Raw genomic sequence first — 24,202 nt, forward strand, 5'->3', positions numbered from 1 at the left:
TCTCCCAGTTTTCTGCTTCCCTCCTAATCTTGGTTGCATTGGATTTGGTTGTGCAAAAACTTTTCAGTTTAATGTTATCAAAATTATCGATTTTTGTACTTCATAATGCTTTCTATCTCTTTAGTCAAAAATTCTTCCTTGTCCATAAATCTGACAAATACACTATTCCTTCCTCTACTAATTTGTCTATAGTATCAATCTTATACCTAGATCATGTGCCCATTTGGACTTTATTCTTGTGTACGGTGTCAGGCATTGGTCCATGCATAGTTTCTGCCACACTTTTATCCAGTTTCCCCAGCAATTTTTGCAAACTGTGAGTTCTTATCCCAGAAGCTGGGGTCCTTGGGTTTATCAAACAGTAGATGGCTATATTCATAGCCTACTGTGTCTTGAGTACCTAGCCTATTGCACTTGTCTACCCTTCTGTTTCTTAGCCTGTACCAAGTGGTTTTGATAATTGCTACTTTATAATACACTTTGAGATCTGGTAGTGCTGGGCCACCTTCCCTAGCATTTATTTTCATTAGTTCCCTTGCTACTCTGGACCTTTTGTTCTTCCTGAAGAATTTTGATGCTATTTTTTCCAGCTCTAGAAAATAATTATCAGATAGTTTGATTGGTATGGCACTAAATAAGTAAATTAATTTAGGTAGAATTTTCATTTTTATTGTATTGGCTCAGCTTACACATAAACATTATCTTGAAAAGTAGGTCATTTTGCTGTACATGCCTGTGCACTAAGTAGTTCTAATTAGTAAATGCTCTATGTTCTTTTTAGTTTCTCAGAAAATATAGTAAAAGACATAGATACTGCTCTCTGCTTAGTCTGACTATTCAGAGACAATTTGTGTTAATTTGTGATCAGCAGAGATTAGATGTGTCCCTGTCAAATTTGATTCCTCAAGTGTAGGTCAGTCTCTCTATCCCATTCAGTTTGAGAAAAGCTATTTCCATGTAATAACTCTGATTACATTATGGAAAAATACTCCTTCAGTGACTATGGCCATGCTTGTCTCTTAATGAGCCCATAAATTTGACATTTCCAGATAAACATGGGCTTCTTAAATCTATTTGATTTAAAGAGCTATTGACAAGAGTCATTATTTTCCAAAAGGGACTGGATATTTCTTAGATTGTTGCAATGGCTATATGTTTCCTTCCTCAATTAATGGCCTAAAGTTTCTACTGCTCTTATTCTCTTCATATTTCAAGCAATTGATTAATCAATCAACCAGCATTTATTAAGTACCTATCTCTGCCAGGCACTGTGCTAATCTCTACCAATACAAAAAGAGACAAAAACACATTCTCTGCCTTCAAGGGGATCTTACTCTAATAGGAGAAATAACGAGCAAGCTATGTACATACATCATCTATACAATGTAAATGGGAGATAATTCCAGAGGGAAGATATAAGCAGTGGGGTTTGGGAAACCTGAAAAGGCCTTTTACAGAAGCAGTTTTGAGCTGGGTCTGGAAGGAAGCCAGTAGGCAGAGGGGAGGAGAGAGAGCATTCTTGACATGGCAGACGGCCAGGAAAAGTCAATGATTAGGAAACATCGAAGAACAGCTAGAAGACGACTCTTGTGATATCATAGAGCTCAGGGAGAGGAATAAGGTGTAGGCAGACTGGAAAGGTAGGAAGGAGCCAGGCTGCCAAGAGCTTTAAGAGCCAGAGGATTTGGGAGAGCCAGAAAAAAAAAATAGTGTATAATTTTAGATTTCTCCCCCTGAGTGGGGTCATAACCAGCCAAAGAGAATAAGACCTTTTGGAGGAAGAAACCAAGATTGACCCCAGTTCATGTGAATTGGGAGCCAGGACCTTGTGGATCATGAATTCCACAGGGCCAAGTGAAGCCCTTATTCAGTTACAGCTTTTAAGTCTCACAGTCGAATAAGGGAGTTTTCCAGCTACAGGTTGGGGAAGCAATGAAGTGCAGGATGTTTATGTCCTGGAGAGGAATGGGCACAGAATCAAGACAGCCTTTCCTTGGCAGCGTGGGGCTGTTCTTTCCAACCTAAGGATCCCTGCCAGACTGACTCAAGGAGAGAAAACATAACAAGTGCTGATGTGCCCCTATTTTACATAGAACATAATAAAAGTTTTCAGGATGATTTATTTTCCTAAACAAGAAAATACAATGGACTCTATCCATTATTCAACATGCTAATGATAACCTTTACTCTCTTGTCAGGAATGATCTAAAGTAGTGCTCTATTGAAGAACAAAGCAGAATTGGGGGAGGGGAGAATCACCCAACCAGGTTCTTGGCCCTGACAGTGGAATAGAAGTAGGGGAACAATGGGATTTCAAATGAAGAGAAAAGATGTTTCTGCATTTGAACAGTTGTGATGCATGATAAATAGCCAACATGGCAGGCTAGTTTCTTTTTTAGTCTTAGATGATTGACTGGAAAACTATCCCCCAAAAAAGTGAGTATTGATAACTCAATACATGTTACTTGTTTTATTTCTTCTACATCACGTTATTCCACCCACATGATCAGAATGTCCTACCATTGCATTATTTGCTGTTCTTTCTGTTTATATTACCTGCTGAGTGGGTGGCTCAGGAGGCAGCCTGAAAATTGAGAGAGGGTCAGCCTTAAAGGCAGGAAGACCTGGTAAGTCTTACCTCTGACTCATACTGGCTTTGTGACCATAGAAAAACCACAAGCTCAACATCTCCTAGTAGCCCTATGACCTTAAGTTACAGAGGGCAGTTAGACATTTACAGAGCTGCCCACAACAATGAAATCATAGCAACCACTCCCCCTCCTTCTTCCCACAAAAGGTGAATAGCTTAACTTCAATCTTCTCTGGTACCTGAGAAAGTGAAGGAAATTGTCCCATTCAGAAAACAATAGTCAACCAGGAAAAAAAATATTCAATTGGTTTTAATTTTGACTCCACGTGATGTGCCACAGAAATAGTCATTTCCAAATTAATGAATAACTTATTTCTGGTTAAAATGTAGGTAATGGGAGATAATCAGTTCTTAACAAAGTTTGCTTCATAGCTAAATTGTCCAGTTTTTTCTGATGACATTTGGGATTTTCAAATGAATTTGAGTATGAGCCATTTCAAGGCTCGTAAGCCATCTAACTTTTAAAATTACTATTAGAGCCGAGGTATTGATTAGGCCAAAAGTAAGACTTTCATCTTTCAACTTTCATATCATTGAAAATTTTTCTTGGCAGGCAATTGAAAAACTGATGGCTTCAGATAGAAAAGTGACCTAATAAAACTGCACTTCATGTTTGAAAATATATTCTCTTTTAGTGCATTCTGACTTTTATTTGGAAAAAAAAATTAAAAGCTTATCTTTAACACCCCCTCCAAGGTTTTGCTGTTATTATAGTCATGAATAATGAGTCAAAGGACTCACTTAAATGAATGTGAATTTCTATGTTTATTTTTAATTTCTTTCAGACATTATTTCCTTATTTTAGGGAGGTTGTTGTACGATGTAAAGAGAGTAGAACTTGGAGTCAAAGACTTGAACATTGAATCATGCCTCTATCACTCCTTGCCTGTATGACTTTGGGTAAGTCTTTTCACCACTCAGAAAGAGAGATGAGCTTCTTCATCTTTGAAAGGAAAAGAGTTGGAGTAGATGACCTCAAAATTCTTCCACCTTTCTATCTATAGTCCTTTGGTCCTATTCTAGACAAACTATAACATTTAAACAAAAAAAAGCAGCCTCCTTTTACATTTAAAATTCTATTTTTAACATCAGTTTTATTGGTGCCTTCCAGAGTATCCATCTTGAATCCAGAGATGCCTTGCTTTGAAATATGCCTCTTCTACTCTCTAGCTTACTGAAATTGCTTAACTTTTCCAAGTCTCACTTTCCTAATTATAAAAGGGGAGTAATATCTATGAAAGCACTTGGGAGGAGGGGAGTTCTATACCTCCCAGCTCAATTAATTGATAAAAGGCCATTATTCTATTTTTAAGTGTATAAATAAGATAGATTCTTTTATAAGATCAGAGCTTCTTCAGTTGGCTTTCAGTAGGGGAAAATCCAGATTACCTAACCAAGTAAGACACACTTCTGGGGGCTTTAAATGGCTAGAGGAATTTTAGCATAGTACCAGTCCAATAGCAAAACAATTAAGTGATGGAAGACTATAGATTTGAGAATACCTTGAGCATGTTTCAGAAGGCCACAAGAAGGTATGGGGGAAATGAACCTAGAGAGAATGTTATACTCTTTCCCCCTACTAATCATGTTACTGTTTAGATTGGACCAGTAACAAAAAAAATTCACTCAGAGTATACTCCAATAATAAATATGTAAATGGAGAAATAAAGATAGTCACCAAAGAGAAGAAATAATTTCAAGGAATATGACCCCTTTCACCAGAAAAGAAACTCAGAAACTGACCTGAGAAAGAACTCCAATAATCTGGAATCATGCGTTTACTTGACTACATGTATTCTCTACATATGTGTTTCACTATTACCATGCTCTAGGCTTAAATTCATTCTTCCCCTGCATCCCATGTGTATTTGTGGGAGTATGCACACTAGATCTGAGGGACACATTTTGTACTAGATACTCTTCCTATACTCTGTTAGTAAATACATTGGCACAACCTAATTAAGACTGCTGGTTGATAATAAATGGGAAACTCACTGGTGGGGGCTTGAGAGTGAGAGAGAGAGAGAGAGAGAGAGAGAGAGAGAGAGAGAGAGAGAGAGAGAGAGAGAATTAGACACTTAGACTCTCAGGGTTACCCCTAGCTTCCTGAAAAGAGTAGTTACCTTCCATATGGCGATCGAGTCCTTCGATGTGAAGTGAGCTGCGTATGTAACTTTAAACAGGGTGCCACAGTCTTTATCTCAAAAGGCCATGATGAAGTTCAAATGAGATGACATTCATAAAGTTTTTGCAAACCTCAGAGAATTATATCCAGATCAACTTCACTTATTATTGTTATAAAGATGTATTCAATTTTTTTTTTAAAATTTGATTTGTTGTCCCTGACTTGTAATCACCATGTTAAAGATTTTTCCAAGTAATTCTGAGATTTTCCATAACTATAGCTATTTCAAGCTTGCTCTCAGAAGATGGAACTCCACAGAAGGCTGTCCACGTGATTTTTAGTCCAAATCTATAAATAATTGGTGTATCCATTTTAGCCTGAAAGACTCCCATCTGGTTCTTCTTTCCCACAAGAGACTAGGCTGAAAGCCTGGAAGGTTAGTAATACTGAGATGCTCGAAAATCATGTATGTAATCATTGTGAATTCAACATGTGCTTCTTGCACCCAGTTTGCTAAGGGCTGTGTGACCCAGGCCTCCCCAAGGTGATTTCCTTCTGTGGAAAAAGCAAGAACAGGGTTTAGTGGAAGGCATCTCTTCTCTGCATCCAGGTGTTGTGCCCCCTGAGTCATTCGTAGTCTTTCAGCTCGTGAACGTTAAGTCCTAATCTAGGATGCTTGATAGGAAAGGTTAAGCTCAGAAATAACTAGCCCCTTCCTTGTTCTAATTGTTGAATTTTTATAACCCATTATGTGTAAGAAGCAGCAAGAACACAGCTTGGTTTGGAGATCCCAGATGGAATTTGCAGGATGGCTATTAGGAAAATCATCTCTTTTTTTGACTGGTAAACTGAGAAATTTTAATTTGGAAAGTCAATGAAAAGGCATAAGTTTGGGGGCCCCAAACCCCTCTCCTGATGTCATTTCTGCATCTGTAAAGAGTCATTTTCCAGTGTAGATCTGCACTTTAAGAATTCTTAATGGGTACAATTGGTTCAGACAGTCAGCCGAATGTGTTGGATTCCCTGATAATGTTCCTTTGATTAAAAAAGATGGGAAGAATGTTGGTACCAGACGGGTCCTTGCCATTTTGGGAATGACAGTTGAAGAGAGAAGAGGAATATTTAGTGACTGAAGCAAGGCTTGCCCCCAAGGAGAGAGGAAGAGGGGTCAGCAAAGGTAAGTGTATGACAAGAAAGCGATTAACAAAAGGGACCTTTTAAAAAGAGAGAGAGAAATTAGAAGAAAAAACAAATGAATCAGTCTGGAATTCACCACTATTTTTTAAGATTGTTTAATTAGAAACTGTGATTTCTACAACTGTTGAAATTGGGGCAGTCATAAAGAAAAGCATTTTGAGTGTGTCAGGGAAGGAAGGAGCTGGGAGATGTTTGATATTCAAATGTCCTTTTAAAATTGCCTTTGTTCCAAAATTCTTGGATTGGGGTTGGTTAAATTCATATTAATTTCAACTCCTTAATGAATTGCTGAAAGCTCAGTATGTGTGTGTGTGTGTGTGTGTGTGTGTGTGTGTGTAGTGTGTGTGTGTGTGTGTGTAGTGTGTGTGTATTGGTTTGTGTTACATGACAAGTGAAAAAGGTGCCACCCCTGACCCATCTCCTCAGGTTTTATCATTTTGCAGGTCTGATAAAACAGAATAATAAATAATAAGCAAATGGGGGACTTTGGAATAGAAGACTGAGAGAAAAACAACCTTAGTTTGATTGTAGATGTGAAAAAGTCGATTTTTCTTATGAGATATTCGGTCACCTCAAAGTTGAAAGACTAGAGAGAAGACAGGGGGATTGATCAATCAATCAATAAATGAACATTTATTAAGCACCATTGAAAGAGAAAGACCTTAGGTAGTGATGTTATGATAGCGACTTGAAGTTGCATCTAGAGCTGATTCTAGAAAAGCACTAATTAACACACACCCTGGGTGTATCAAAGCATCAGCTATTACACTTGGAGGCACAACCTGAAGATAACTCCGAACTCTCACTTGCTTCCACTCAACTGAGGTTGCAACCAAGACCAGCTTATTGCTTCTGCTACCTCCATTGTTGAGTATGATAGACAACCTAGGTCATGACACCAGGGAGTTTGTACTAAGGGCCTAGGGTCTGTGCAGCCCCAGGAGAGATGTCAAGTTTATATAGGAAAAAAAACACAACAGAGGAAAGACAGAAGAAACAGAGACTAAAGTTGGAAAACTGGCAGGCATCTGTCTGTAAGGAAACTCCCCCTCAAGGAATTTTCTACTGGAATTAAATTAGGGGTTGAAACATAATGCAAATGGTCAGGCCTGAAGATGGATTTTTGTTTTCTTATGTATTACTGGTAAGGAAACAAAAAGGTTATGGGCTGGCTCAGAGAAATATCAAAGCAGAATTCAGGTTTCAAGCTTCTTTTGATGATGCTGGGACCAAAGTCACCTAAAGAAGCCCTTCCCTTTTAGATCCTTCTTTCTAGATGTTATATGATATTAAAAATGCTGCCTCCTTAATGTGAACAGTGTCACTGGTCATCCTGATGGAAAACTGAATACTCTGAAATAATTTTTAAAAATGCATTATCCATCATGTCTTAGGCATATGCAACTATTAGAACGTTCCCTGAAGCTCCTGATCTTTTATAGACTGCTTTCAAGCTGACTTTTCTCATCTCTACAGAATGTGAAGTATTTATTGGATTTCATGTATTTAAACACCAATTAAGTTACATGTACTTCTCAGAAAAAAGTAAAAAAGCAGCCCAGATCTTTTAAAAATTAAAAATGGTGGGAATAAGACTACCATAAGATGGCACTATAACATAAATTATGGAGGAAGTCACTATATGTTATAAGGACTGAAAGAATTAAAATTCTGTCAGATTTACATGTGAACCAGCATAAAGGAATGAATCTGACAGTTAAATTAAATAGGAAATGTGTTCAGAATATGATCCCAATTCCATCTAATCAGTGAGAAGTTATTGGGGAATTGCGATGTGGAAAGGCCTTTTTATATGTCCAGTAGACAAATGGATTCAAACAAAATCCGAAAGGTAAAAACAAAAACCTTGTGATCCAGATCCCAAGTACAGAATGTAAGGATGCTTTCCACTTTTAGTTTTGTATCCAATGAATATGAGGACTGAAGACAAATGAAAATAGTGTTTAAACATTATTCTTGGTGTCTTTACCTTCAGCCTGTGAAGACAGAAGTCAGGCCATCTCAATAACATCACCAGACCCACTGAGGCCATAGAGGGACTTTTATCCAGTTTTGTTTTCACAAAGCAAGAATAGCTCTTGACATCTCTCCTCAAATGGAAAATATCCTGGGATATTGAAGCTGCAGGTATGCTTTTTTTCTGTGCTCCATTGAGAAGGGCTCAGTCCTCTCCTTGCCTGCCAACCTTGGCCTTATTAGTGGCGATCCCTTTAAGATCAAGAAAGCCTTTTAGAAGGGGGAGATAAAAGAGCATCGGAAATCCTCTGTAGGGGGCCTACAGCATCAGGGGCGGTCCAAACAGGATTGTACCTCACAGTGTTCGTTAGCTTTAAGAAAAACCTTTTTATTTTATTTTATTTTTAAGCAACACAGTTTCTTGGAGATCTTGAGCTACTGTGGTAGCCAGTGAGTGCTATCTGGGGCTTGGCTACATACCAGGTAAATGCTTTTCTTTGCTTAGCAAGCATTGTCGAGGCAGGGGCTAGTCAAACATATTGAAGCCCCTCAGTTTCCATCAGAGAAATGCAGGATTTAGCATGCCATTTGATATATTGGTAAGATTGTATTCATGGGATGTTTTGAAGGGTAGAAAACTAAAAGCTGGAAGGGTATAGAAATGAGCTATGTACAACCTTTGGGGGGCTTCCTCCCGGTCTGCTTCAAGTGTTGTCTCTCATAATTATTCTGCTAATAAATATAATAAGAGGCATTTATTTATATTGGGCTTTGAGGTTTGCAAAGTGCTTTACATACATTTCATTTGACAAGGTAGACAATAGACCAGCACCTTATTACAAAGGTTTGGGCATATTTGTCCCTAGATGCCGGGTTAAGAACCCCCAAGTACAGACAATAGATCAGAACACTAGTGTGAGGATGATCATTTTTGTCCCAGCACAGAGGAACATAGATCTCAGCCTGGAAGGAAACTTGGGAGTTCATCTTGTCACTTGGCAGAAAAGGAAGCTAAAGCCTAGAACAGTTGAAAGGTCACGTAGGTGTCCACAGATAGTAAGGAGCTTGTCCACAGGAAGTGAGCAGTTTGTCCATAGGTAGTAAGAAACAGGACTGGGATTTGAACCCAGGCTTCTGATTCCAGAACAATCACCCTTTCTATTACATAACACCAAACGTACTTACAGAGGCAACAGAGGGATTGCTGAGTACCTCATCTTATGAATTGATGGCCTCCTACCCATAACTTGGCAGGAAATCAGTAGATTGTCTTGGGCGAGTTACCTCTCAGTTCTTTAGGAATAAAGGGCCGGCTGGTTTCTCTGGCATGGTCCATAGTGTCCCATCTTTCTGAGGCCTAAAGACAGTTAATGACACAAGTTGAGTTTAAGATGATTTGAGTCTATCCCCCTACCATCTTTCCTTTAAAACAAGAAATGCTATACTATTAAGATGTCTTGTTTCTTAATGTTACTAACACTTAACACGGGTTTGTCTGGGGACAAAGCAAAGAGAGGAATGACCTAGTTCTGGTTAAACTTATATCCTCTCTTTTTCTCTGGTGCCAAATTTCTGCTGTAAAATAGCACATGTTCTCTTGCAATTACATGCTTATTGTCTTCATAAGTGTTATTTTGAGCATGTGGTCTGATTTTTTTTAAATTCCCTACAGATGATACAATTTTCTTTCTAATAGAGAAAGCTATGTCTTAAGGATGGTTTCCACACATACTACATGTGAACCTGAATTTATATACATAGATACATTGGAGAAAACTATCACAGGGACTCTATAATAAAAATAATGTCTAATAATTGTATAAGAACTTAAAGGCCTGCAAAGCACTTTACATATATTATCGAATTTAAGCTTCACAATAAATCTTCCTTTTACAGAAGAGGAAACTGAAGCTAGAAGAAATTAAGTGACTTATCCAGAATCTTTGAACCCAGATTTTCCTGACTCCAAGTGCAGAACTCTGTCCCCTGCCTCCTATATATATATATATATGTGTGTATACACATGTACATATAAATACATACATATATTTATGTGTAATGTGTAATGAAAAAAATTATGTATGCATTTGCCAAATATGCTGCAAAAATGGAAATTTGACAAATGTTACATATGTATATGTATAGATAATACATACATGATCTTTATAGCATGACTTTAGTATGTATGTATTTTGCTACATTTATATTCATATCCACATATATGGAGATGTGACTGATCTGTGGTTTCTCTCAGTGTGACGTATCCTTCCAGCAACACAAACTGGAATGTGTTTCTGACTTAGGAACTAAGTCCTAGGGAGTTGCCTGAAGCACATAGAGGTTGGTCATTTACCCAGAATCAAACAGATATTTAGCACCTGAAGCAGGATCTAAAGCTGAGTCTTAGTGGCTCCCAGTTTGGTCCTCCATCCATCTGTGGAAAGAGTGTTGGTTCAGGTGGGGTTCTAACACCACATCTGATGAGCACTACCAATGGGACCCTGAGTAAGAAGCTTAACTTCCCCAGACCTCACTATTCTCATCTATAAAATGTGAGATTTGGATTATATGGCTTCTAAGGGTCCTTCCAAAATTAGATATGATTCTTTGTTCTTATATCATATATATACATACATATGTACATACATACATGTATATGCATAATTCTTTCTCAGGCTGGTACAAAATTATACACAGATGCTACAACTGGGAGGGGAAAAACCAAATCACAATAGATTTTTCATTTGTCCTATTGTACCTCATTTAAAATCAAGCTGCATTTCATTTAGCATGACCAATACTTTTCAGTTCTAGTTCTGTACTCCTAATCCAAAAATTGATCTGGTAAAGGTATCTAGGATGGACTGGATGAGGAGACTAGAAATGAGGAATTGGTTTGGAAGGTTATAATATCCTGATTACATAAGAGCTAATAAAGGTCTGAATTAGGATACTCATAAAATAGATTATGGCTATGAGGAGATTGTGTGTGTGCGTGGGGGGGGGGGGAATTGGCAGAGTTTGGAGGTGATGAGAGAAAAACAAAAGTCTATTTCTTTTGCTATGAAAAGACTTCACTACCATTTAAAACCATGTCCACCACATGGGGAAATCAGTTTCTCACTCTCTCAAATCCATCAACTTTTCCTTTTACTGCTATTCTACTGAAAAAGCCTTATACCCTACTGCACTCCTAGAATAGCCATAGCAATCTACAAAGACTTCCATGATGATTGAGAATTCCATTATTTCAATTAGCCATTTATGACTTGGAAAAAACATTCTAGGGAGTTGCTTAAGGCACAGAGACGTTAAGAGACTTGCCCAGTGTCACTCAGCTGGTTAAATCTTAGACTTGAGCTTTGAGCTCACATTTTTAGTGAAGACAGGCTTAAAATCTAGTTAATTGTCAAGATTCTGGCAAGGCAGATGTTAAGAGAATGCTGATCCTCTCCATTCTCTAAGACTCCAAGTAGGTGTCTCCCCATTTTTGTACTTGGGACCGCATCATTTGAGAACTGGAACTAACCTTATCACACAATGATAAATCTCAGTATCTCTAGCTCACAGATAATATATTCCACACATTGACATGCCAGAGAGTAGCTATAGACTTGGGATCTAGCAAATCCTAAACACTTACTTGGAACCAAGATTATGAAAATCTAGTTAGAGGTGATTATCTGTTCTAGGGAGCATTGATAAATTCAATATCAGGAGCTCACCTATATTTCCTCTGCATTCCTGTGATTTTACATTTTTCTGTGTCCATGTTTTTGTCCTAAAACAACACCACTAAAGTAGTATGAATATATGGTGGCAATTCTTGAGTGCCTCATAGAATTGCTTGAATGGTTCATAGAAACCAGCATTTTCTATTTTCTATGCTGATTGATCATTGCTGTGACATGCCACATCTGGTCACGTCAGTCCCATTCTGTTTATGCAACATAGCAGTGTCAAACGGTACTGAATTTGGCAAAGTCATCAGCCAACGGGATCTAAAATCAAGAATATTATTTCTGAAAACTGCGATAGAAATGCTACTGTAGTTTAAAAATTTGTTCAGACATATTTCAAAAGGAAAAGAGAGTTATGTATTTTAAAGACTTGTAGTTCAGGAAATTTCTATTCCATAAATGACTTTTTCAACAACATTGGACCAAAGTACCTAGAATTACTTTTCATTGCCATTGGGATAATGCAGAATCATATGTGTATACACACACGCACACACAAGCATGCACGCACACAAACACACACACACATACACTACCCCTTTATTTTTCTTCATATTCTAACTTCTTACTACACCAGTAGGACCTCTTATGGTGAATGAAGATAGAATTGAAAATGAAGTCTTTTTCTTTCATTTAATTTAAACTTTAGGGTTCTGAAATATAAGGAAGAAAGATTTTATGCCCATTAAGTAAAAAAAAAAATAACATCTCAATATATCAAATGCATGATTTTAAAGTTCACTCACAACTAGAAGTAGACCATATCTTTATGATGGCAACTGTAGACCATTTTAAAAATAATTTACTTAGTTTCAGAAGGACAAAAAAAAATGACATGCAACTTTTCAAACAGTTGTTTTGATATTTTGTAGATAAAAAACACAGAAAAAAATTCAGTCCTGTTGGTGAAGACAATTGTCTATCGTTGGCATAGTCTGATAAAATGATTCCGAATAGGCTGCTTAGATCAAGTGGAAGTTAATCTCTGTATAGCCTTTATAAGCCCTGTTGATCCTTATTCCAACTCCCATTCTCACCGAGGAGTCAAGTTCCCAGAGCCAAGCTAGATCTCACCCTTGGCATTCTCAGGGTAGTCCTGAGGGGTTGGAGGATTCCTTCTTTAATGCTATCAGATCCAGCTGTAATTATCATTGCCCCCCCATATTAACAGCTAGTGATCAGAGCCTTAGTTTTACTTATTCAATTAAAAATAGCAATTAGCTCTCCTCCTCTCCCAATGATCAAGAATGTATTTTCATCCCTACCATCTATCCCCACCCACTGGGGAAACAAAGAAATGCTAGATTGTATCTTTGTATTACATAACACAATACATACAATTTTTCAAGTGAAACAAATTCTCACATTGGCAATGTCCAGAAAATACATTTCTCATTTTGCATTTAATCCATCATCTTTCTGTCATGAGGTAGACTGTATTCTTGAATCATCAGGCCTCAGAAATTATGGGTAGTCATTGCACTGACTCACATTTATCAGTTAGCTTGTATAAAGAGATATTTACCACAAAGATAGAACAAAACTTACAAATCATTTCCCTCTCATATTTTGGAGGATGCTTTTCTTTGTATTACTTTGGTCCCTTGGGAGAGTGGGCTCAAACTAAAAGTAGTTTCAAGATAACATTTGCTTAACTAAGTTTGCTTTCTAATTTGCCATAGGTCATTTTCAATGGAGATAGCTCCTAGAGTATCCTCCTGGCTGCTTTTTATCTATTCTAGGTCAGATAGATAGCCCTTCTGAGCAATGGTCTTTGTATCGATGTTAAAAAGAATTTGGGACAACTTTCCCAACTGGGGCAAACCATGGATTCAACATTTATTTCCAAGTGCTCCTTTAAATGGAATTATCAAAATATTAACTAGTGAGGATACCCCAAATTGTATACCTAGCACACTATGTTGTGAAATATTGGCTTTTGTGTGAGTCTCAGCACTATCTCTGCTCCCACTTAAGGACTGGCTTAGAAATGGAGAAAGCTCCAATTCTCTCAGGCTTTCTTGATGCTGCTTTGGGGACCAGTAACATATGGAATATTCCATGTTTGTTTCCTGAATATTTGATGTTAGCACTTCAGAGCCTCACTGGTATACTCCTGGGAGGATTTTTGTTATGTGAAAGAAATAATTATTTTGGCAGCTTGGAGAAAATATATTTATAACTTTCATGATATTTAAAAGAGGAGAAGGGAAATACCTTCCCTGTTATTCCTCCTCCCCTTCCTGATCTGAATAATGAAACTTAATGGGTGGTATACATAAATAGGGAGATTTACAATGAAAATATTGCACTAACTCTTAGATTCCTGCAATTGCTGAGCATAGAATCATAAATTGTAGCTAGATGGGATCTTTGAGGTCATTGAGTCTAAATCCTGCATTTTACAGATGAAGAAACAGAGGACCCTGAATGTAAAGTCAGATCCCCCAAATCAAATTGGTCATAAAGTAGCAGAGCCACATTTTGAACTCAGTCCTCTATTGCTAAATGTGATGCTTCCCCACTTTACTAGACTGCTTCATTAAACATAAAACAATTGGATTACCTGAACAGAAGCAAGCCAATCAGAAAGACACAAACATAAGCCCATCATAACATGGTCCGGGCATGGATCCCAGAGCAAACAATAGCTAGTATTTATAAAGTGCTACAAGGTTTTCCAAAACCTTTAATGTGTATTATCTCATTTGATACACATAATAACATTATGGGATAGGTATACAGAACACACACATGTCAGTTTTTATAATAAGGTTCATCTCATCCCCCCATTCTTCCATTTAATTGTTAGGGAAATTAATGTTTAGAATGTTTAACTATAAGTTAGAAGTGAGATTTGAACTCAAGTCTACATGACTCAAAGTTCGATGCTCTCTCCATTAGTCCACAGGACCAAATAGAGAATTACAGCTGGAAAAAGGCAATAAACAAATAACATGCGTTTATTAAGGACCTATTATATGCAAGTAATTTAGGGATTCAAAGACCCAAGTTATGCAGTTCCAGCCCTTAAGGAATTTCCATTCTGTTGGGTAAATAGTGTCTATTAGTTTTGACTCCTCAACTAGGTTGTCATCTCCTTTAGATTTAGGGTAAGGACAAAATCCTATGCTTCTCTAGTCCCCTTTCTCCAGGGTCTAGGCTAGCTCTTTAGCTATACAAATACAAACCATCATTATAGAATACAACGTCACCTTCCAAAGCCACATAAGGGGAGGACACTTACTATGTGCATTCCTAATTTACCCACCTTCCCATAAGGTCTTACAGGGTTTCCAACCAGTTTTAGCCCTCAGGTTCTAAAAAGTGTCCTTTGTCACAATAAGTGATATATAGTACTTTGAAGCTTACTAAGTATTTTATATATGTCCTATGAGGTATGAGGGAGGTACTTCAGGTATTATCATCCCCACTTTGCAAATGAGAAAACTAAGGCCTAGAGAGATGGAGTGATTTGCCCAAGGTCCCAAAGACAACGAATATCAGAGGCCTGCTTTGAACACATTTTCGTGACTCCAAATCTAATATTTAATTCACTGTGACACTCTTCTTTCAGGTACTTTCTCAATAAATATGTATTGATTGGTTAGCTGGTTGATCACAGGGTCCGTAGTTGTCTTCCAAAGCTATGTGGTTAGGGAGGAAATACTATGTCTCCTGCCTTTATTTACTTCCCTTCTGCTACTAGGGGGTATCCAACCAGGTTTGTAATCCTAAGATTACAAAGAGGCCAAATGATCTTTGATTAATAGAACTGAACCTAAGAATTTAGAGAAGAAAGTTCAAAAGTAGTCTGAAAGTGGATTTTAAAAGTCAATTTTGTTATTTTAGAAAGAGTATCTTTGCTACGGTTAATCATAGTTATTATTCTGAGATATCAAATCCAGCTCTCCAGCAGGTTTAATTTAAAAATCAGCAAGTTATTTCTTTACTGAAGAGTAGATTTTTGTAGCAGATAGAAGACTGGCCTTGGAGTCAGGACAGCATTGATTCAAGTGCCACCTTTATCATACTGGCCATGTGACCCTAAACAATTAGATTAACCTTAGGACTCTAGACCCCTCTCTAAGACTACATCAGGGGTAGAAAACCTGTGGCCTTGAGGCTACGTGTGGCCCTCTAGGTCTTCGGGTGTGACCTTTTGACTGAGTCCAAGTTGTACAGAACAAATCCTTTTATTATGAGGATTTATTCTGTGAAGTTTGGATTCAGTCAAAGGGCCACACTTGAGGACCTAGAGGGCCACATGTGGCCTTGAGGCCACAGGTTCCCCACCCTCATACTAGAAGTTACCAACAGGTGCTAAACTGTATTGGTAGATGGAGTTTCCTCACTGGCAGTTCCTTATCTTTACAAAGAAATCAAAAGTGTGGTTTTTTAAAAAAAGTATTCATTAAATTTTTAGTATGTATAAGGCAATGTAAGAATATTAGGACTGGTCAAACACAGTGCTCACCTTCAAGTAACTTACAGTCTAATAAAAGACACCCAGTTGTATACATATACAACTGTCATGAAAGGCAGACGTAATCTGATGCACCATAAGAAACATTTCTCTCTTATGGCCTAGCAGTTCAAATCAGGAAGATATCACATCTGATTGGGCAGTTCAGAAAACACTTCATGAAGGAAATAGCTTTTTAGAAATTTTTCAAGTAACTTTATTTTTATTAATCTGTTCCTCCCACTACCCAGCTAGGCATTAACTGAATTAAAACAAATGAATAAAATAATCCAAAAAACAAATCGCTCCACATCTACCCACATAGACCAGAAAATACATCGGCCACTCCTGAAAAATGTATGTCTCTTGGCATTTTAGGTTGATCACCTCTCCATCAGAAGATGAGCGGTATGTCTCATCTTCATTATTTAGGACTTTGGATTTTTCACTGAATTGATCAGAGTTGTAAAGTCTTGCAAAGATGTCTTTTCTCCATAATGTTATCATGGTAGAAATTGTGCTTCTAGTTCTATTAACTTTATTATACATCAGCTCATATATGTTTTCCAAGTTTCCTCTGAAATTGTCATTTCATCACCCCTTATGGAACAATAATATTCCACTAAATTAATATACTACAATTTGTTTAGCCATTCCCCAATAGGATAGCCTCATAGTTTCTAATTTGGGACTACCATGAAAAGAATAGGTAGCAGCTGCTCAATATTTTTGGCAGTATAGATCCTTTTCCTTTTTATTTGATTTATTTGGGGTATAGTACTAGTAGTGACATAGCTGAATGGAAGGGTATGCCTCATTTGTTAACCTTCTGGGCATAATTCCAAAATATTTTCCAGAATGGCTGGACCAATTCACAATTCCAGTAGTAGTGCACTAGTGTGCCTGTTTTCCCATAGCCCCTCCAGCATTTGTCATTTCCCTCTTTTGTCATCATTTTCAGCCTGTTAGATGTGAGGTAGAACCTCAAAGTTTAATTGTCATTTCTTGAATTATTAATGATTTCTAGCATTTTATATGGTTTTATTAGCTTGGGTTTCTTCCTTTGTAAACTGCCAATTCATACTTTTTGACTATTTATCTACTGGTAGATAACTCTTAGTCTTATAAATTTGAAACTGTTCCTTATATGTCTTTAACATATCCATATTATATATATATATACATATATGCACACACGTATGTGTGTATATATATGTACCTATACACACATATACATACACACACATATCTGTATATGTATTTCTATGAAAACTGGAGTGAGGAGAGATTTGTGTCAGGGAGACCAAGTAGCTGGCTATTGCAATAATCCATGCATGAGATGCCTGCAACAGGGTGGTAGCCATGTTAGAGGAGAGAAGGGGACCTATGTGAGAAATGTGAGAGAAAAGGAAGCACAAACATCTATTGTAGACGACAATATCTAGACAAACATCTACAATAGATGACCTTTCCTTTGCCACAAAAGGGAGGCAAGACATGGGATGATAGTTGGTAGGGATAGACAGATCAAGGGATGTTTTTTTCAAGGATTGGGGGCCATGTTTTTAGGCATGTAGCCAGTAGATAGAGAGAGAATGAAGAGAAGGGGGAGGGGAAGTGATAAGGGGGTAATCTCCTGAGAAGTATGTAATGGAATGGGATTATTTGCGTATGTAGAAGAGTTTGCCTTTGCAAGGAGAAGGGCCACCTCATTATGGGTGATATGTGTGAAGGCAGAGCTAGCCCCAGAAGGAACCAGAAACACATGAGTTGAATGTGAGGGAAGACAGGGAGCTCTTAGCTAATGATCTAGAGGTTTTTTTTAGCATAGTATGAGGCAAGGTTCTCAGCTGAGAGGTAGGGTGGAGGGGGAGCCATGGGAGGTTTCAGGAAGGAAGTCAAGGTTTGGAAGAGCTGTTGTGGTGAGTGGGATAGTGAGTTAATTAGAGAGATATAAAAAGATTGCCTTGTGGCAGTAAGGGTCCAGCTGAAGATGTATTAACATAAATCTATAGTGGCTTCAGTTGATATGGTTTTATCATTTTCTTCAGCTTTGTTCAGCACTATATGTACAGGAGTGAAGGGAAGACAAAGGATGGTGGGAGTGATGTGAAGCTGTTAAGGTAAAGAGAAAAGTTCTTGGAACTGTAGGAATGATGTTATTTCCCTTTTTCCCAAAGCAAGAAACCAGGCTGGAGTTATGATGAAATACCTCTTCTCCCATTTCCTGGAATGGAGAAGTGTGGTGCTTGATGGAATGGAGTTTCTTCTCTTCTGGGAGAAGGTAGGAAACCTGGTGCAATGGAATGGTATTTTCTCTTGTTACTTCAAGGCAGGAGAGGAGTACTCAATAGAATGCCTTTTTCTCCTCTTCATAAGGGAGGTTGGAGACCAGGTAGGAGACGTGGCATGACAGAATTGCATTTTCTTCCTGTTTCCCAAAGGCAGGAGAGTGGTACACGATGGAATTTCTTTTCTAGCAATTTGACCTCCTCACACAAATGCTTCAGAAACATTCTAGCTATGTGACTGTGGGCAAGTCAATCTCTGTCTGCCTCCATCTCCTCATCTGTAAAATGGGGATAACAATAGCATCCATCTAGACAGGTTTTTGTGATAATAAAATGAGATTACATTTGTAAAACACTTTGCAAGTCTAAAAATGCTATATAAATACTAGTTATAAATAAGAAAAATTAGAGAAACTTGTCACAAAGTAGGTATTACTTGACTGAGCCTTGAAGAATGGATGAGATTTCAATAGATGGTGATGGAGAAGGGAGGGCCCTGCAGGAGGAGATAACTTTGTGAGCCAAAGCCCCAAGGTGGTGACATGCAATGAGTGCTAATAGAACAGTCCTCTTTTACTGAAGTTTAAGAAAGAGATGGGAAAATATGGCTGTAAAGGTAGGCGAGAATGATATTGCAAAGGTCACAAAATGTCAGACTGAGAAATTTGGACTGAATTCAATAGCCAAAGTTTGGAATTTTCTGAGCAAGGGAGTGAAATGATCAGAGCTTTGCTTCTGAAAGATGAATCTGACAAATGTTGTGTAGGATGGATAGGAGGGGGCTGAGAATTGAAGTAGAAAAGTCTTGATTTTGAGCTGGAAATTACCTACCTTAGCATCTGACCCCATCATTTTGCAGATGAGGAAATGATGCAACTTTTACACTGTCTGCCAGGTAGAAAGAGTTGGAGGAAGAATTCAAACAACCACCTTTGGCCTTCAGAGCTCGTACCCTTCCCAAGATACCCTCTGCCTTCTAGTTAGGAGTCCCCTGGACTAATCCAGATGTGAGCTAAGAACCTGGCTGAGGGATTGGCAGTGCACACAGAATGGAGCATCAAGTCTGGATGAAAAGTGAAAAATGTAGTCAGATACTCAGATGTTTCTAATCATATAATGTCAGGTAAATGAAATATTATGAGTTTCCCCTTTTAATCCAGATGGCATATAGACATAAATAATAATGATGCCTCAATAGTACTTTAAATCTTACAAAGCCTTTTCCTTCTAGAACCCCCTGTGAGGTACAAAGAGGGAGTATCATTATCCCCATTTTATAGATGATGAAAATGAATGGAAATTCTGTTCTCTTGCTCACTTAGCTCCTGTGTCAGAAGTGGTCCATTCCTGGTCTAGACTTCTTTCCACTTTGCAGTACTGAGTCCATCAAACATAAGAAGTCCAACATTCACACAGCAAATGTGCAAGAGACTACACAGTCCAAGGAAAGATATGCATCATCCATACTCTTCATGGAGTTTATAGTCTAATTGGGGAACAAGACACATATACAATTACTATAATTGTATATTATACTATTATGTATTATATTGTAATATGATATTTTATATTATGATATAAAATAGGAATACACGAGTGGTATGAACAATTTTCTTTTTTTAGGTCCAAATGGTAGAAGGCTATACACTCACACCTGGGAGAATCAGGGAAAGCTTCGTGGAAAAGGTGGCATTTGAATTGGGCTTTGAAGGATGGAAAGATTTCAAGTGGCAAAGATGGGGGCAAGGAAAAGCAATGCAATGTGAAAACTCAAGGAGAGCTTAGGTTATGGCTAACATTCAAGCTGGAGTGTAGGGAGTATGGAGGGGAGTGATGCATGAAAAAGCAAGAAAGGTTCTCAAATGCTTTGCCCATAGTTGCTTGGTGATGGCAGATTTTGAAGAGCTTTAAATGTGAAGCTAAGGAATTTGAACTTTAGGTCATAGGGAACCATTGAAGGTTTTTGAGCATTGGAGTTACATGACTAGGTCTAACCATAAGGATATAGGATGAAGGGTGAATTGAAGAGGAGAAGAGGCAAGTGGAGAAGACATTATAGAGGACCTGTAAGGTACTGGGTCATGAGAAAATGGAATAGATGGGAGAAATCACAGAGATAGAATGAGATGGTAATTGTAAAGCATTTAGCATGGTGCCTGGCTATATAAACATTAGCTATTATTAATGATATTATCAGGGGACATCAGCAGCCCATACCAGAGGTATGGATTGCCCTTAGCATACATGTCTCCTACATGTTCCCACGTGTTTTCCTCAGATACAGGCCCTATATATTGGTTCCCTGGTTATACATGTTTTCTGTATGTGCTTCCTTTCCTACTGGTTGTACGGTAATTCTGTATATGCATGGAAAGAACTTTCATTGTCTCTTTATTTACTAGATATTTGAGTAGATGTCTTTTTCTTGAACTAATGGTTCCTCTGAATGGTTGTTATAAGTAAACTGTTCATTGGTAGAATGTGCCCTATGGTTTTGACCGGAAGCTGACCCACAGAGTACTTTGAATCCCAGCAGTTTTAGGGGAGGAGCACATATGAGTGGGTATGCCTTAAATTCAACAAATATGAGAAATGAAGAAATTATTAAAAATGACATAAATGTTTCAGAAATGGGAGACCCAGGAATGATGATGTCGTTAACAGAAATGATTAAGTAACAAGGAGGAGCAAGGTTTAAAGTAGAAGTTTGGACCTGTTGCATTTGAAGTCCCTGAGAGATACCGAGCTGAGATGTCCTTTACCTTTAAAAGGATAGAGATGTAGTTCATGATAAAAACTGCTCTAAATTCCAGCTCTTTCAGTATAGACATCCACACGATCCCAGGACCCCAGATTTAGTGCTACAAAGGAACTTAAAAATCATCTATTCCAATCCCTTCATTTTACAGATGAGAAAATTGAGGCTTGACATGCCTGATATGCTCAGGGACCTCCAGTTAGTAAATGGTAGAACTGGGATTTAAATTAGGGTCTTTTGCTTCCAAACTAGTTATCTTACCCAAAAACATACTGCCTTTCTTTGAAACAAGGGAAGCGAATGATAATATTAAGAGAGAAAGAAGATAAGCAGGTCAAGGATAGAACCTTGAAGAATATTATCTTATAGTATCTGAAAGAGAACTAGTAGCCATTGAAGGAATGGAGAAGGGGAAGGTAAAGAGAGAGCTAGAGTAGGAGAAGGTATGGTATTTTAGAAACTAAGGTAAGGGGAGTGGGGAATGAGAGAGGGTAATTTATAGCATCAAATGCTTCAGAGTCAGTCAAGAAGTCAGTCAACAAGCATTTATTTTTTGACATTGTATTATATGGATGTATATGTGTGTGTATGTGTGTGTGTGTATTCTTCCCTTCAATTACATGTTTAAATATTTTTTTTAACATTTGGGTTTTTTAAAATTTGAGTTTACAATTCTATCCTTCCTTCCCCTACCCCTCCCTAAGATGATAAACAATCAGATAAAGGTTATACGTGTGCAATTGTGTAAAACATTCTCATATTAGTCATTTTGTACAAGACTAGAATAATATAAAAAGAAAGAAAAAGTATCATGCTTCAGTTTGTATTCAAACAATATCAGTTCTTTCTCTGGAGGTGGATCATATGCTTCATCGTTAATCCTTTGGGATTGTCAGGAACATCTAAGTCAATCACAATTCTTCATTAAACCATATTGCTGTTACTGTGTACAACATTCTCCTAGTTCTGTTCACCTTGCATCATTTTATGTAAGTCTTTCCAGGTTTTTCTGAAATCACCCTGCTTGTTGTTTTTTATAGCACAATAGGATTACATTATAATCATATACTACAACTCATTTAGCTATTCCCCAATTGACAGGCATCCCTTCAATTTCCAATTCTTACTCACCACTAAAAGAGCTGCTATAAATATTTTTATACAAATCGATCCTTTCCCCCTTTTTTCAACGTCTTTGGGATTCAGACCTCACAGTACTGAGATCAAAGGGTATGCACAGTTTGATTGCCCTTTGGTCACAGTTCCAAATTGCTCTCCAGAATGGTTGGATCAGTTCACAGCTCCACTAACAATGCATTAGTGTCCCAGTTTTCCTACATCCCTTCCAACATCCATTATCTTCCATTTTTTGTCATTTTAGCCAATTTGAAAGGTGTAGGTGGTAGATCAGATCAATAAACATTTATTAAGAGCTGACTATATTCAAGACACTGTACTAAGTACTAGTTAAAAAGAAGGTAAAAATGATGTAGATTCAGGTTCTAGATTGAAGAAGTTATTTACCTAGATTGATCAATCATCACAGAACTCATGCAGGGCATGATTGTGATCAATATTCTAAGGACACCTAAAGGCCACTTGCAATCTGATGCTAATGTCGAGTTTGCCTACTTTTTCTCATATTTCTGATGTCAGAGATGTGGGTGGGTAAGAAGAACTAGAGAAGGGGAAAATTAAGACATGATCACCTTGCAATTATTAGTGATGAAAATTAATGTGAAAATTGCATTGAAAATTACAGAAACTATTTTTCAAGTATCCACTTGTCTTTTATATACTCAGTGCAGGACCTTCAAAAAACAACAGATCAAAACACTTGTGGCTCTTTTAACTCTTCACATCCCTGTACATGACCCTTGAGAAATATAATGCTTAAGTTAAAATATCCATTTACGGTCTCTGAATATTTACTTTGACTCAAAAGGGACATATCTTTTTAGAAACTGAATATCTCTTAATGATAGAGTGCTTTACAAGGACTACTTGATTGTCTTGCCATTTTCCTGTTTTTCCCGTCCAATTTCTGTCATCAGATTCTTTCAGGTGCTTCAATCTTTAAGTACATCTGCTTTACTTATATATGGCACAGGGCATAATGAGATGCAATGGGTTGTGTTTCTGTTTTCAATTCATGCGAAACTGATTGTTGATATTCATTCATGCCGAAACAATGCATGCTTTCAATTTGGACATCACGTATTTCTTCCTGTTTGGGCCAGATGGAAACAAAGTGAATGGTTAAGAATCTGTGGAAGTTGCCTGTAGACATAGTGACAGACTGCTTTAAAATTATTTTAGATTTGCTATATGCTATCAATTGAGATTGAGAGTATTGATCCAAACTGATTGCAGAGGACCAAAATAAAGTGGAAGGGTAATTGACTGTCATGTCCTCGATCGATCTAACACCACACTTCATAGGCACTAAAATTATCCTCAAGTACTTTGGTTTATCATTTCTAATAAATATAGAAATTGGGTAATCAAAATGACTTACCTTCTCAAGTCAAACAGAAAGCTTTTAAGGAAGTGTCTGAATTTAAGTAAGTTGATGTACTGTGTTTAGTTCTTAATCAAGCCCCAAACATTCTTTTGACACATTTAGAGGGGAAGCCTGCTTTAAAAAAAATAGATTTGTGGGCTTAAATCAAATGCAACACATTCAAAGCAAAAATATTGTCTGCTTCAGGGTAATATTAGGATATAAGGTTTAGAAAGAAGAGTTCCTAAAGATTGGGTTAGCTGTCTCTTCCAAACTTGTTTTCTTACTGTTTCTTGTACATGAAATTCTTTTCTCCCATCCCTGCAACGTACCCCATCCCCCCCTCTGCCTCTTAGAATCTCTGACCTCCATCAAAGCTCTGCTCAAACATCGTCTCTTACATGTAACCTTTCCCTATTTTCCAACTGTTTCTTTTCTCCCCTAAAAAAATGACCTTGCATTTACTTTCCGTATTTTTCTATCTACCAAATACACT

The 24,202-nt window shown here is 37.6% G+C and overlaps 1 long non-coding RNA gene across 1 annotated transcript; it reads left to right on the top strand.

Moving 5' to 3' along the window:
• Positions 1–708: 708 nt before the first annotated feature.
• Positions 709–23,904, top strand: LOC140497570 (uncharacterized). Its single transcript, XR_011964727.1, has 3 exons — positions 709–5,952; positions 7,969–8,120; positions 18,335–23,904. It is a non-coding gene; the product is annotated as an uncharacterized lncRNA (long non-coding RNA).
• Positions 23,905–24,202: the final 298 nt, after the last annotated feature.

Source organism: Notamacropus eugenii, chromosome 3, assembly GCF_028372415.1.
Source record: "Notamacropus eugenii isolate mMacEug1 chromosome 3, mMacEug1.pri_v2, whole genome shotgun sequence".
Taxonomy (NCBI): Eukaryota; Metazoa; Chordata; class Mammalia; order Diprotodontia; family Macropodidae; genus Notamacropus; species Notamacropus eugenii.